The 15,332-nt window shown below is 41.5% G+C and overlaps 1 protein-coding gene across 6 annotated transcripts in view; it reads right to left on the bottom strand.

Annotated features, from left to right (window-relative positions):
• Window positions 1–15,332, bottom strand: part of LOC126483871 (sorting nexin-24-like) — a 91,969-nt gene that overhangs the window by 42,666 nt on the left and 33,971 nt on the right. The window lies entirely within an intron of this gene.

The following is a 15,332-nucleotide window of genomic DNA, read 5'->3' on the forward strand; positions in this document are numbered from 1 at the left end:
AAGCTTTCGCAACCCATGGTTGTTTCATCAGGAAAGAGGGAAGGAGAGGGAAAGACGAAAGGATGTGGGTTTTAAGGGAGTGGGTGATGAGTCATTCCAATCCCGGGAGTGGAAAGACTTACCTTAGGGGGAAAAAGGACACACACACACACACACACACACACACACACACACACACACACACACACACACACAGATAGATTATATATAAAAACAAAGATGATGTGACTTACCAAATGAAAGTGCTGTCAGGTCAATAGACACACACAACCAAACACAAACAAACATACACACAAAATTCAAGCTTTCGCAACAAACCGTTGCTTCGTCAGGAAAGAGGGAAGGAGATGGAAAGACGAAAGGATGTGGGATTTAAGGGAGAGGGTAAGGAGTCATTCCAATCCCTGGAGCAGAAAGACTTACAGGGGGAAAAAAGGACAGGTATACACTCGCGCGCGCTCGCGCTCGCGCACGCACACACACACACACACACACACACACACACACACACACACACACACACACACAAGCAGACATTTGTAAAGGCAAAGAGTGTGGGCAGAGATGTCAGTCAAGGCGGAAGTACAGAGGCAAAGATGTTGTTGAAAGACAGGTGAGGTATGAGCGGCGGCAAATTGAAATTAGCAGAGATTGAGGCCTGGTAGATAACGAGAAGAGAGGATATACAGAAGGGCAAGTTCCCGTCTCCGGAGTTCTGACAGGTTGGTGTTAGTGGGAAGTATCCAGATAACCCGGACGGTGTAACACTGTGCCAAGATGTGCTGGCCGTGCACCAAGGAATGTTTAGCTACAGGGTGATCCTCATTACCAACAAACACTGTCTGCCTGTGTCCATTCATGCGAATGGACAGTTTGTTGCTGGTCATTCCCACATAGGAAAGCTTCACAATGTAGGCAGGTCAGTTGGTAAATCATGTGGGTGCTTTCACATGTGGCTCTGCCTTTGATCGTGTACACCTTCCAGGTTACAGGACTGGAGTAGGTGGTGGTGGGAGGGTGCATGGGACAGGTTTTACACCGGGGGGGCAGTTATAAGGGTAGGAGCCAGATGGTAGGGAAGGTGGTTTGGGGATTTCATAGGGATGAACTAAGAGGTTACGAAGGTTAGGTGGATGGCGGAAAGACACTCTTGGTGGAGTGGGGAGGATTTCATGAAGGATGGATCCCATTTCAGGGCAGGATTTGAGGAAGTCGTATCCCTGCTGGAGAGCCACATTCAGAGTCTGATCCAGTCCCGGAAAGTATCCTATCACAAGTGGGGCACTTTTGGGGTTGTTCTGTGGGAGGGTCTGGGTTTGAGGAGATGAGGAAGTGGCTCTGGTTATTTGCTTCTGTACCAGGTTGTGAGGGTAGTTGCGGGATGCAAACGCTGTTTTCAGGTTGTTGGTGTAATGGTTCAGGGATTCCGAACTGGAGCAGATTCGTTTGCCACGAAGGCCTAGGCCGTAGGGAAGGGACCGTTTGATGTGGAATGGGTGGCAGCTGTCATAATGGAGGTACTGTTGCTTGTTGGTGGGTTTGATGTGGACAGACGTGTGAAGCTGGCCATTGGACAGGTGGAGGTCAACGTCAAGGAAAGTGGCATGGGATTTGGAGTAGGACCAGGTGAATCTGATGGAACCAAAGGAGTTGAGGTTGGAGAGGAAATTCTGGAGTTCTTCACTGTGAGTCCAGATCATGAAGATGTCATCAATAAATCTGTACCAAACTTTGGGTTGGCAGGCCTGGGTAACCAAGAAGGCTTCCTCTAAGCGACCCATGAATAGGTTGGCATACGAGGGGGGCCATCCTGGTACCTATGGCTGTTCCCTTTAATTGCTGGTATGTCTGGCATTCGAAAGTGAAGAAGTTGTGGGTCAGGATGAAGCTGGCTAAGGTAATGAGGAAAGAGGTTTTAGGTAGGGTGGCAGGTGATTGGCGTGAAAGGAAGTGCTCCATTGCAGCAAGGCCCTGGACGTGCGGAATTTGTGTATAAGGAAGTGGCATCAATGGTTACAAGGATGGTTTCCGGGGGTAGATTGGGTAAGGATTCCAGGCGTTCGAGAAAGTGGTTGGTGTCTTTGATGAAGGATGGGAGACTGCATGTAATGGGTTGAAGGTTTCGTTTGTTGTGAAAGCTTTAATTTTGTGTGTATGTTTGTGTGTCTATCGACCTGCCAGCACTTTCGTTTGGTAAGTCACATCATTTTTGTTTTTAGATGTATATTTTTCCCGCGTGAAATGTTTCCCTCTATATTTATAACAGAAAGCGCTGGCAGGTCGATAGACACACAAACAAACACAAACATACGCACAAAATTCAAGCTTTCACAACAAACTGTTGCCTCATCAGGAAAGAGGGAAGGAGAGGGAAAGACGAAAGGATGTGGGTTTTAAGGGAGAGGGTAAGGAGTCATTCAAATCCCGGGAGCGGAAAGACTTACCTTAGGGGGAAAAAAGGACGGGTATACACTCACGCACACACACACATATCCATCCACACATATACAGACACAAGCAGACACATTTAAAGACATATTGGTCTTTAAGAAGGGGTATACACGTGCGCGCACACACACACATATCCATCCGCACATACACAGACACAAGCAGACAGCTTGTGTCTGTGTATGTGTGGATGGATATGTGTGTATGTGCGCGAGTGTATACCCCTTCATTCCCCCTAAGGTAAGTCTTTCCGGTCCCGGGATTGGAATGACTCCTTACTATCTCCCTTAAAACCCACATCCTTTCGTCTTTCCCTCTCCTTCCCTCTTTCCTGATGAGGCAACAGTTTGTTGCGAAAGCTTGAATTTCATGTCTATGTTTGTGTTTGTTTGTGTGTCTATCGACCTGCCAGCACTTTCGTTCGGTAAGTCACATCATCTGGGTTGGGCAGAGATGTCAGTCGAGGCAGAAGTACAGAGGCAAAGATGATGTTGAATGACAGGTGAGTTACGAGGGGCGGCAAATTGAAATTAGCGGAGGTTGAGGCCTGGTGGGTAACGGGACGAGAGAATATATTGAAGGGCAAGTTCCCATCTCTGAAGTTATGATAGGCTGGTGTCAGTGGGAAATATCCAGATAACCTGGACGGTGTAACACCGTGCCAAGATGTGCTGGCCGTGCACCAAGGCATGTTTAGCCACAGGGTGATCCTCATTGCACACAGACCCAGTCTCTCCCATCTACGCAATCTCCCACTTACAGCTCCACTCTCCCCAAAACCTCAAAATTCTAATCAACACAATCTGGAACCACAACACCCTAATTCAGTAGTTAACCTTTCCTCCAAACCTCTCTCCCAATCCAAAACCTCTGTCCTATCCAAACGCCTCACCTTCAGCCCTACCCCCAGATTCAACCAAACAGCCGTCGTCAGAGATTTACTGTCCTACACTCATAGTCTCTGCTGGAAATATCACTTAGCCACGAAGAGAAATAATCCTAATCCTACTCCTAATGATCCAACTCCCCAAGACACTATCCAAACTGAACCCTGCCTGGAACAGTTCCATCTATAAAATCCACTGTTCCCAGTTTACAAACATTTCTCGTGCAGCCTCGTGAATACTATTTCACAGCTTCAGTTTCTTTCACCTATTAAACAACCATTTCGGCAAGTTCTAACAACTTTCACTTTATTTCCATTCCCATTTTTCCCACATCACCGATCATTTTTTAGCAGCTTCCCACAGGTTTTAACGTTATTTTTTATTTGGACAGACAATTGTTAGCCTCATTTTCATAATCTGCCACCACATAACCAGTCCTTTTAATACATTTACACGCAGTTTTTTCGAAATTTTCCCGAATTTCTTCACCCTTTAACATGTTTTGAAGGTTAATACAACTACCTAAGCTTTGTGCACATCGTTGTTTACCAACCAAAGTTCACCACAGGATCAGCATACCGTATTTACTCGAATCTAAGCCGCACTCGAATCTAAGCCGCACCTGAAAAATGAGACTCGAAATCAAGGAAAAAAATTTTTCCCGAATCTAAGCCGCACCTGAAATTTGAGACTCGAAAATCAAGATGAGAGAAAAGTTTTAGGTCGCACCTCCAAATCGAAACAAAGTTCGCCTAGTTGTAATATGAGACACAATTTAGGTCGAATGAATGACGATACAGCTGCAGTAGTTTGGTTCGAGTCGTAAACTTAGCAGTTACGGTTTACCAGGTAGCCATTGCTACACGGCTCGCGCTCCGTCCGTATTTATATGGATATCCTTCCTTTTTCACGTGCTTCGTCTGGTTTGAATTGATTGCTTATTTTTCTTTGATCTGATAAGTGCCGTTCTCTTTGTTATAGGTGTTTACGTCACTCTAAGCTGAAAATGCATTACTATACTGTGTCATGCATTGTTTGTCGCATTCTGATAGTGCGTGTTTACGGCCTGTCGCCGCTCGTGGCGTGGCTTGCTTTTGTGCGCGCTACCGCCGCTTACAAATAAAAAATAGAGGAGTCGTCTCATTAGCAAAACATTCGTTGTTACTTACGCTACTTCTTTCTTTGATAATGATCAACAAGAACCAAATAATAGACTGCGTATGATAGATGATGATCTGAACGAAATTTTAGCGAAAATTTTTCTCCGTTTGAAAATCTTTGCAGACGCCTCTTTAGTTCATTACATTCTGCACAGAAATTAGAGTCATCTTAGATTTAAAAATCTAGTCTGTATCACTATCAGGCATAAGAATAATACGAATATAAACATGACATGATATGTATATTCTTCCGCGTTTGCTGTTGTCTCACTCTAGTTTCGTAGTTTATTAGGCAGACAGGATTTAAATGAGATAGTAGCAAACACGAAACAATACATGGCAAAATGTTTATATTCGTATTAATCTTATGGCGAAGAGAATACTACATGTGATTCACAATTCATAAAAGCTCCTATTAGCAACCATCTCTTCTCACAGGTAGGAAAAAATTCAGAACGTAGAGTTGGCCATATTGACAAGCATCCCAAACAGTCTTGCCAGTCGGATTTTCGTAGTACATTGAAATGCTGCTACATTCGAAGATCAACAATACAGAATTTGTATTTACTTCGTTGGATAATGTACCAAAACGCAGTGGTCGAAACTCTGGGCAGAGCAAAAAGGCTCGTCTTCCACTTTTTTTTAAATTTATTTACTGACGCAGAGATTTTGGTACCAGTATTTATCTTTGTGCCCTACAAAGCATGCCTGTGTGGCGCTACATATATTCGACGGCAGAAGTTAGTTGTGGCGGCACCCACCAACATTTTTCAGAGCTCCCGCTTGCTTTGCACTCGATTCTAAGCCGCAGGCGGTTTTTTGGATTACAAAAACCGGAAAAAAAGTGCGGCTTAGATTCGAGTAAATACGGTAGCTCAGCTTTAACCAACACTTTTTCGCACCAGAACTCCAATTGCTTTCTAGTTCACCTTTATCTCTCCCCACATATTTTTATTTTCATTTTAGCCTCATGTTACACTTTCCACCTAAATACCATGTCACCCTCACAACATCCCCACATTGACCCCATCAAGTTTTATTCACATTCCCTTCGCAAACATGCCTTCGCCCTAGCCAGATTACGCTCCCATATTTTATTTACTCAGGCTTGTCTGACATTTGGCATTACCCCCAAAGGCCTCACACAAAGTTCTCTTCTCTGGCTGTAACCCTTCTTTCCATTAGTCCCTATACCAGTTCCAAACTGAACAATCCATAGCCCTCGCCTGCCGAATCCTTCACCTACACATCAACTCAGCCAATGAACACACCTGTCAACTCCTATCCCTAATCAAAGTCCTCAATCTTTCCTCTCCCACATCCACACCAGCTGTTCAGAGCATCCCCCCTAAGGTAAGTCTTTCCGCTCCCGGGATTGGAATGACTCCTTACCCTCTCCCTTAAAACCCACATCCTTTTGTCTTTCCCTCTCCTTCCCACATCCTGATGAAGCAACCATGGGTTGCAAAAGCTTGAATATTTGTGTGTTTTTTATTTTATTGTGTCTATCAACATACCAGCGCTTTCTCGTTTGGTAAGTTAAAGCAACTTTGTTTATATTATATAAAAATTCAAAATGTATTGCCAGAAGTAGATTACAATCTTACACAAATGTAAAGGTAGGCAAGAGCTTTATTTTTCATACTGAGGAAATTATTTACAGGACAGTATATTTTTCAACAGGTGGTATATGACAGTGCCAGAGTTAGGGCCAATCACATTAAAAAAAAAATTGTTATTTATGTAGGTTAACTGGCTGGTGCAAAGGGAACGCAGTGTAGACTGCCAGTTAAATTTGTGGGTGTTGGAAAAAACAATTTCTTTATTCCCACATATATTTAGCAATAACTTAACACTACACACATGAATTAATTGTGTAGACATGAACAGCATGGAATAACTAACAAAAGCTAAGTCAAAGAATAACTATATCACTGCACGTAAATTAACACTTCACAGAATGTTTATGAAGCACTGTACACTTGTAGGGATCGATTGTCAGAAATAGGTCACTACAAATTTAATATTTACTACTTTAATTGATATGTGAACATGGGCAGCTGTTAATTATGCTACAGCGTGATACAAATGTATGATTCAACTTAAGTGCCATCTGTTAGCAAAAATTTAGTTGTGTCAACACAAGTTTTTGCTTTTAAAAAGAAATTCCACATATTTCTGTACACATCACATCATACTGAAGGCAATACTTTTCATAAGAAGAATTTTCCACTCCTTCTGTCACAAATAGTCCATTACATCCTCTAATCGCACATAATTTGAGTTCAATGTTTTAAGGGAAGAGTTTTCAACGGAGTAAACGCATGTAAACATTGTGTTAAATGCTCCACCATAATATATCTGTACAGATGTGTTCACTTTTTTAATAAATATACTTACAGCTGATTTAACAGAAACATCGAAGGGATTTAGTAATTTATACATTTACTTTGCCTCAACATATAGCAACTCATTTTATTTTATTTTATTTTACATACATATTCTGTAGAGACATGGAAATGAAATACATCAAGACTCATTTTATTACATGCATGTCATTTACATCACACAAATTTATACATATAGCTTTTAACAATATTACATTAATTTACATACACACATGTATTACACAAAAACATAAAAAGGGATGTAATTATGAATTATAGAACATAGGAGTTTGCAAAGATCCAGTCTGAGTTATCTTGTAAGGAAGAGTACCTTTTAATTATGCTTTATCATATAGATAAAAAACGTTGTGTCTTTAGCAACTGAACTACCGTGTGGGTACCTAACACTTTTTGCCTATTCATACTATGTATCTTCCATATAATTAGTTGTATAATGTACACAAATTGTTGGATTTAATGTGTACAAATAGGACAAGAACAGCGAACAAAAATGTGGGAAGCAGTCAGCCTTCCTATCAAAAAATCACCGAAAAATGAAATTTTTCAAGCAAAAATCTTAATTTACTTTTGAATAATTTATCTTGTAGGGACTTAATATCACTTGCAAGTTATTAAAAAATTTTGGTACAAGAGTTTTTTGACACTGTTATAAACTATGGGAATTCTTCCTGTCACAGAGCAGATTGCATTTACTACTTGTTTTATGAGTAAGGTCTTTTGTTTATTTCACAGCAAGGAGGATTGTCAATTATAAAGATCACTGGACAGATGTATTGTATGGAGCTAGTGCCAGTGGTATCCACACTTTCTTAAAAAGACTATAATAGAAGGTCCTAGGAGGCACACACAATTCTGAACAGCCTTTCCCTATAAGTTGATTTTTTTTATGCCCGCAAATTGTCCCAGAAGAAGATTCCTTACCAAAAGTGAATGAAAATACCCACAATAGGCAAACTTTGACACACTGATATCTCTGATATTAGAAACTATCCTCATGGCAAATGTCGAGCACAGGCTTCTCAAGCTTTGGAGAATGCGATGGTCCCAACTAAGCGCACTATCTATAGGATCATCTAAGAATTTTGAGCAATGTATTCAGTCTGTTGACCTTCATGTGCATGAGCACAGTGCAAGATCTGTAGTATACCAAGATATTAATTTGCATCACCTTGTGACTGATTTCACACCTACTAGGCCAAGACTCTCCACACTCATGGTAAAAGGAAAATTATTCTATAATCAATGCCCATGAACTAATCAAAGAAACAGAGGAAGAAGAAAAGGACTTGTTCTACAAATTCCTGGAAAGAATATATGATGACAGACTGGGTCACATCACAAAAATATCTGCTGGTGACCTCAGTCCTTAGGTGGGAAGTAACAGATAGCGAAACCAACAACTGGGCCCCACAGCACACACACCACAAGCAACGGTAATAGAACAAGGTTCATATTATTCGCAGTATCTCAAAACAAGGTTGTGGGTTCCTATTTTCCCACACTAAGGTATACACAAAGGAATGTGGAAGTCACCACATGGGAACAGGATTGATCATTTCATGATTGATGCAAAATACAATTTAGTCATCTTGGACGTGCCTTGCCACAAAGGCCTACTTGTAGGTCCAGACAACTTTTTGGTATGGGCACTAGTCGGTACACAAGAAGATGATATCACAGATCCTTGAAAGGACTTAAAGAGTGCAGCAACTTTGAGAATCAATGGGAAATGATAACTGACTGCAGTGGATATGTCAAAGTGAAACAGTGGGAACTGAAGCAAGGCACATAAAATCTCCACAGTTTGATACTGAGTAAGATATAGAAACTGAGGAAAATAACAAGGCATAAAAAAGAATAATACAATACATGTGGTGTAAACTCACAAGGAAGAAAAGGACTGAAATGAGGATCCATCAACAAAAAGGGAGAGACTGGATGAAAGTAAACATCAAGAATTGGAGAGCAACCTTTCTGTGGAAAAATTAACTTGGTAAAAGATAAAACAGGGAAAATCTTAAACAAAAGGACAGCCCTGTTGAAGATGGTGCTGACATTTTGATAAATGCCTGGCTCTCCAACTCAAAGAAGTGAGAACTGCCCTTAAGAAAGTGAATAACAATAAGTTACCGTCAACTGGTTATATTCCACTGAAACTATTCACAGAAGACAGTAATCAATATAGATTCTCCTTCAGCTTGAAATGTCAATATGAGATGAGGAGAAAATGCCCCAGCAATGAAAAGATAGCTTTATACCCTGTATACCCCGCATACAAGTAAAGAGATGTTGAACTGTGGTACCTATTGAGGAGTTACACAGCTAAATTTGAAGTATAAAGTATTGTCTAACATACTGTCTGTATGTCTCCTCTCTACTGTTCAGAGAAAGATCTGTCAATTACAAAGCAGCAAATGCTTGCATCGACATGAGCAACTGTACTGTGCTTTGATTGAACTAGGAACTCCAAGAAAATTGTTAGGGCTTATAAGAATGAATATGGATGAGGTACAGAGTAATACAAGAACAGGTGGAATGGCATCTGATCCACTAGATGCACAACACAGTATAAGACGAGAAGATATGCTATCAGATCTCGTTTTTAACGTTGCCTTTTTGAAGGTTATGTAGGATGCTGAAAAGACTGTAATGAGGTGCTGGTGTCGAAAAAAGCCTGTCAGGCTGCCATTTCAAGTAACCAGATGGTCTATCCCTTGCAGGAAACCACAGTGCTAGGGGGATAAAAGGCCCTGGATTCAAGAACCCAGCACAACAGGCAGGCATTCATTTTTTCACGCAGTTTGCCGAGCACATTGGTGAGGGTAATCAGCTAATAGTTGTTAATGGATGTTGAGTTTTCACTTGGCTAAAGGCTGGAATGATGATACTATCTCACCATTGCAAAAGGAAGAGACTGTCGAGCCAAATACAGTTGAAGATCTCGAGTACATGGTGCCGATGAGTAACAAGATGTTACATCATCTGACTGAATGGAATAAGGCCCTGGGGCCGTACTGTGAGATGAGGCAAGCAATTCCCAGACAGCAAACAGTTCATTATACAAATCGCCATGCCAAGGGGTGAGTAGAGGGGGTTATCTTCAATTCATCCCTTCTATGACTGGAAGCCAGCTCTATAAGAAGAGGACAGTGTCACAAAGTGGGTCACAAGGCACTCAGCAAAAGCCAACATATCAATACGGAGACTTTAATGAAGGAAGAGACCAAGTACAGTTGTGGATTCTTGGTGGCTTAGAAGACTACAGAGCTTGATCCAAACCTGAAATGAAGAAGCATATGTTCCCAGGGAGGAGACGTATTGCTTCCAGCATTTCTTCTTCCTGCACTTAATTAAATAGCAAGACTTAGGACATAGTCACTTCAAAATGATAACACTAGCCTGTGAAGGATGTTGCTTGAAGTATTGCAGGGCTCTTCAGTGATCGTGAACAGCAATTCCAATCTCTCTGGTCCACCAAGGCAGCGGCCAGGGATGGACAGAACCTGCAGAAATGGGAATAGCAGTTCCAGAAGCATGGTTGATCACATCGGATATGTCTTGCACAAGCTCGTCCATGCAGTCTGACAGAGAATGAGTGAAGATAACAGCAGCGAAGATATACAACTGCCAGTTGGTTCTTCAAAATGCCCTGCACAGTGGTCTGTGTCTGTCTGTGGCAAGAAAACGACAGGGTCACCATAAAGTGGTCACTTTCACACAGACTGCCACATAGTGACCAATGTAGTGAAACCATGAGACTTGGGAAAGATATAGTTTGATCAATAGCTGAAAAGGTTCTATGGGCGACATGAAGTGGGTAGGAGTACTATCACTGATGGGAAAAAGCTGGTCAATTAGAAGGCTCGAACAACATGAAGTGAAACACCCCACAGGACCACAGGAGGTAGTGCACACTGAAGTCCAGAATTAGGAGAAAACAGGGGGGGGGGGGGGGGGGGGTGCTGTTGGACTAAGGGGGTCAACTCAGTGTAAGTGAGATGTCCATCTGGAAGTAAGTAAATGTTGCAAATGGTAATGGATAGGCTCATTTGCACCCGTACCACTATTTCTTCCAACATGGTACAAAGGGGAATGCACTTGCTGACAATATCTGTGTGATGGTGTAGTTCCGGCAGGTGACAGTAATACAGTAAAACTGCATTTATACATTTCTCAGCTATATGTTTGTCACATTTGTATGTTATATACTGTGCACTTTTTTGATTTTGCACACGTAGTTACTCCACTTTCAGGTTTTCCATTTATACATCCTCGCACTTTTACACTATTATTTTGCTCCTCAGTCATTTTTGTCGCATTCTTAACAATATAAAGACTAAGAAATTGTCTTTAAATGTTCCATTTATGGTGTGGCCAGCAACTGTTGATTTGCTGTCTGCATGCAAAGTTGCATATATTATTGTGGGCCTTAGTTGCAGTATACACGGTGACACTGTTGTTATTGATCTTGTGCAACTTGACTGAACATTGCTCCCAACAGCAGCCTTCGCAAGATGCCACTCAGGGATGCTGCTGCCCACCCAAGCAGTGAGTGGCACACTTACAAACAATTGGTACAAAACAACAGTGAACACAGCAGCAGTAGCAACAGCAGCATCAAAGTAGTTCACAGGAACAGTTGCACCTATTCTCAGTGGCAGCATAATGCGCTGCACTGTGTGAATGCAAGAGCTGCAGAGTAGCACTTCTCGATGGCGTTGTGTAATGGGGCCCTAAGGAGAGGGAATGCAGCCCGCGGTTCAACAATCACAATACATAGGTGGAGAGCACACCGAGTGAAGCTAAGAGTGTTTTTGCCAGGGGGTGAACTCAATTCAACTTTTCTAATGTAGTTTCCAATGTTCATGCATGATGAGTTTGTCACAAAATAAAAGATGATGTCTTTCCATGCAGGAGAAAGTAAACATAACTGAAGTAGTGCAAAGTAGTCCTAGTGAACCGAAAGTGAGCATCACAAAGCATCTCAAAATCCCATACTCTAACTACTATACTGGCCAATGACATGCATAAGATCCAGTGTTTCAAAAGCGGGGCCAAATGGTGAGAAATGCATGTATATCCAGGGTGGGAAGTTTGCAGACGTGGAAAAACGCCTACAGACTTGGTTTCAGTAAATGTGCTTTACCTATTTCAGGTGCAATACTGAAAGGAAAGGCTTTAGAATTATCAAAAAACTTAAATGTTGAAAACTTTCATGATTCTTCTGATTGGTTACACTGCTTCAAAGTAAGATGTGGCATTACTGGCCACAGAATTTGTGGGGAGGCTAACATTGTGGATAATGTGATGTAGATTGTTGGAAAGACCATGATCGCCAAAGTATAATACCAAAACACAGTCTGAAATATTTACAACACAGACAAAACAGGGCTTTTTTTTAACTTTTTTGCGAGATAAAACATTAGCATTTAAGGGCGATCCCTGCTTTGAAGGAAAGATAAGCAAGCAAAAAGTGACAGTACTCCTTACTGTAAACGCAGATGGCTCTGATATACTCTGCCCTCTAGTGACTGGGAATGCACCAAAGCCTCGATGTTTCAAGGGCCTTAGGTCATATCCCACTGAGTATGAGTCAAACAAGAAGGCACGGATGACTGGAAACCTCTTCGAAAGTCACCTTGATAAGCTTAACACCTGCATGTGCCATGAGAAGAGGAAAATACTTTTACTTCTAGACGGCTGTACAGCCCATTCTCCAGAACTATAGTTCAGCAACATAGAGCCGACTTTGCTTCCAACAAACTGCATGAGCCATATTCAATCTCTGGACTCTGGCATCACTGACACCTCTGCCCAGGGACTGGGGTGTTTGCGTTGTCCTCATATCGTCATGCCCCACAAACCAATCATCATCACTGAAGCCACAAAAGCGAAGTACAGGAAAATGCTGGGTTCAACGTGACATTGCACATCTAGACAGTGGGAAGGAAGATCCTAAACTGTACCTGTTGCAGGTAAACCAAATAATAGCGTTGTATGTTAGGACACACTTTACACATACACTACATATGTATAGCATTTCCTGTCATTTCCCTCAGAATTTCACTAAAACTTTTAGAATACATCTATAAATTAAATTCAGCACCGATATGTAAATGTAGCTTTTTAATTTGTATTTCCTATCTAGGGAATCCAGTACAAAAGGTCTGCTTGGGATCAACTGATGTCAAACACAATATGCAAGTTCTTTTGGAAAGCTGGCATCACAAGAGATGACACTCAAGCTGACCCTGAAAATGTTGAACATTTTGTTGTAGATTTTGATACACTGAACACAATGACCGGGCTCATATTTCAAATGGAATTGATTTTGATGATTTTGTTTACCATGATGCTGACGCATATTGTGTACTAAATGACATAATTAATAAAGCAGTGCCAGTATTAGCTGAAATAAATAGTTCTGAGGAAGCTGAAGAATCGGATGGTGAATCTGTGAATCCTCCCAGTCTGTCACAGGGACTCACTGCATTGGAAGTACCACAATGTTACATAAGATCAAAAACATTAGTGATGACAGGATGTGTACAGTGACTGCATAAGAAAACTTTAATTATGAATGCAGTATTGCTTCCAAAAAAACAAACCACTATTATTTCACTCTTAAGCATAAGTAACTTTAATTGCCCATAACTTGGACATAAGTCTATTTGAACTACTGTACCTATTACTGTACAATATATGTATCTTCCATTTGCACGCACTTGAGTTTAATAGAAATATACTGAAAACATTAATCACACTTGTTCATTTATGTTATCATTCCCCTACAAAAACCCATAAATGAGGTTTTACTGTATCCACTACATTTCCACTGAATGATCACATTATGGGCGTCCACATGTAGGTACGAAGAGGTCAGGAGGACCAGTCACGCTCCACGATCACTGCCTGATATCAATGGGTATGGAACCACTCCATGAGCATTTGTTCTTGCGTCCTTCTCCCTCTTTGATGGCTGAGATTTTTGTTAGGGCCTACCCACAATGAGTGTGTGGGAACCCCTCAAACCAACAGGCCGTGTATCCTTCAGCCACTGGCTGGTTTCAGGCCTCTGACCTATGGATTTGAGGGAGAGGGGACCCGAGCCCTGTCACTTGTAGATACTGAAGGAGAAAGCTGTTTCTCTGGCTGCATGTGGGAATTTGTTCCTGAAGATGGTGCTGCAGGAATGACAAGAGAGCAGGCAGTGGAAGAACTAGTGTGGATGGTGACTAACTTCTGCATAATTGGTCATCATATTAATAGTAAGTAGGTGTTCACATTTTCTTTTTTTTTTTTTTATATGCTATGACTGGGTAAACCATTGAACATGGAGGGTGGTATTCTAGGCAACTGACATACAAATGTGTGTGTGTTTTTTTTACCATGACTACCTTTGTGGAATGGTCATCTGCAGTTGCTGCATTTTGGGTCCGCTGTGCATCCGGGAGATATATGACCAAAGTGTAAGCATCAGAAGCACATCATGAGTGACTGAATTTAAGATTTCACATCACACCTGTACACCACAACTAATTTTTTCCAAATGGACATTCCTTTCAGTGGCAAAGGTAAAGGTACCAAAGTCTGTTATATTATCATAGGGACCCTTTTGGACATGTATGACACCACATACACCTCACCGCTCAAGATTAGCCGTAGCTTCTCGCCCATTTGAAGTGTAAGGTGTCTGTGAAAGATGTTTCCTTGGACCAGATCCAAAGTTTTATGAGGGGAAATGGTCACTAGCACATCACCCACACAATCACTTCTGAAGAACAGACTGTGCAGCAGAGGAGGCATTAATCAATTGTGATCCATTGCACATAATTCCCAGAGTTTCATTCTCCAAATTTATCTTCAATATATTCCACAAAAAATAAAAGTTTTGCCACAGTACAAGTATCCCCATCAATTTGAATACATACCAACTATTGGATAAACTGGTTTGCTCCCAGATGTCTGGCTTGTTTCTCTTCACACGGGGTAGTCAGTGTAGAGAAAGCAGTAGGTTCCACATTGTAATGTGAAGAACAATGATGTGATAGAACAGTGATCTGAATGGCCATTGTTTTGTTGTAACTTGACACATTTCACGAGCAAAACATCCGCCCTGATGCTACCTTTTCTGTTCAATGCCTGGAGTCCTGATGCCCCAGGAAGACAGACATTTACTCCTTGGCATGCAACCGAGCAGCTCAGGCATCAGCAGCTTGAACCCCATTTGTACAAAGGCTCAATGATAGGCATATAATGATCCCACCACAGCGGATTGGTTTCTGTGTTGGCTTCGAAGCACTTATAACAATCTCCACAGGTAATGAGCATACAATATTTACCACTGCAAGCAGTAGGTGCTATTTAGCGTATTCTTTCCCAGTCAGTCCATAGTTACAAAAAGTAAAACCCAAAAGGAAACAAAAAAT

This window comes from Schistocerca serialis, chromosome 6 (genome assembly GCF_023864345.2).
Source record: "Schistocerca serialis cubense isolate TAMUIC-IGC-003099 chromosome 6, iqSchSeri2.2, whole genome shotgun sequence".
Lineage (NCBI taxonomy): Eukaryota > Metazoa > Arthropoda > Insecta > Orthoptera > Acrididae > Schistocerca > Schistocerca serialis.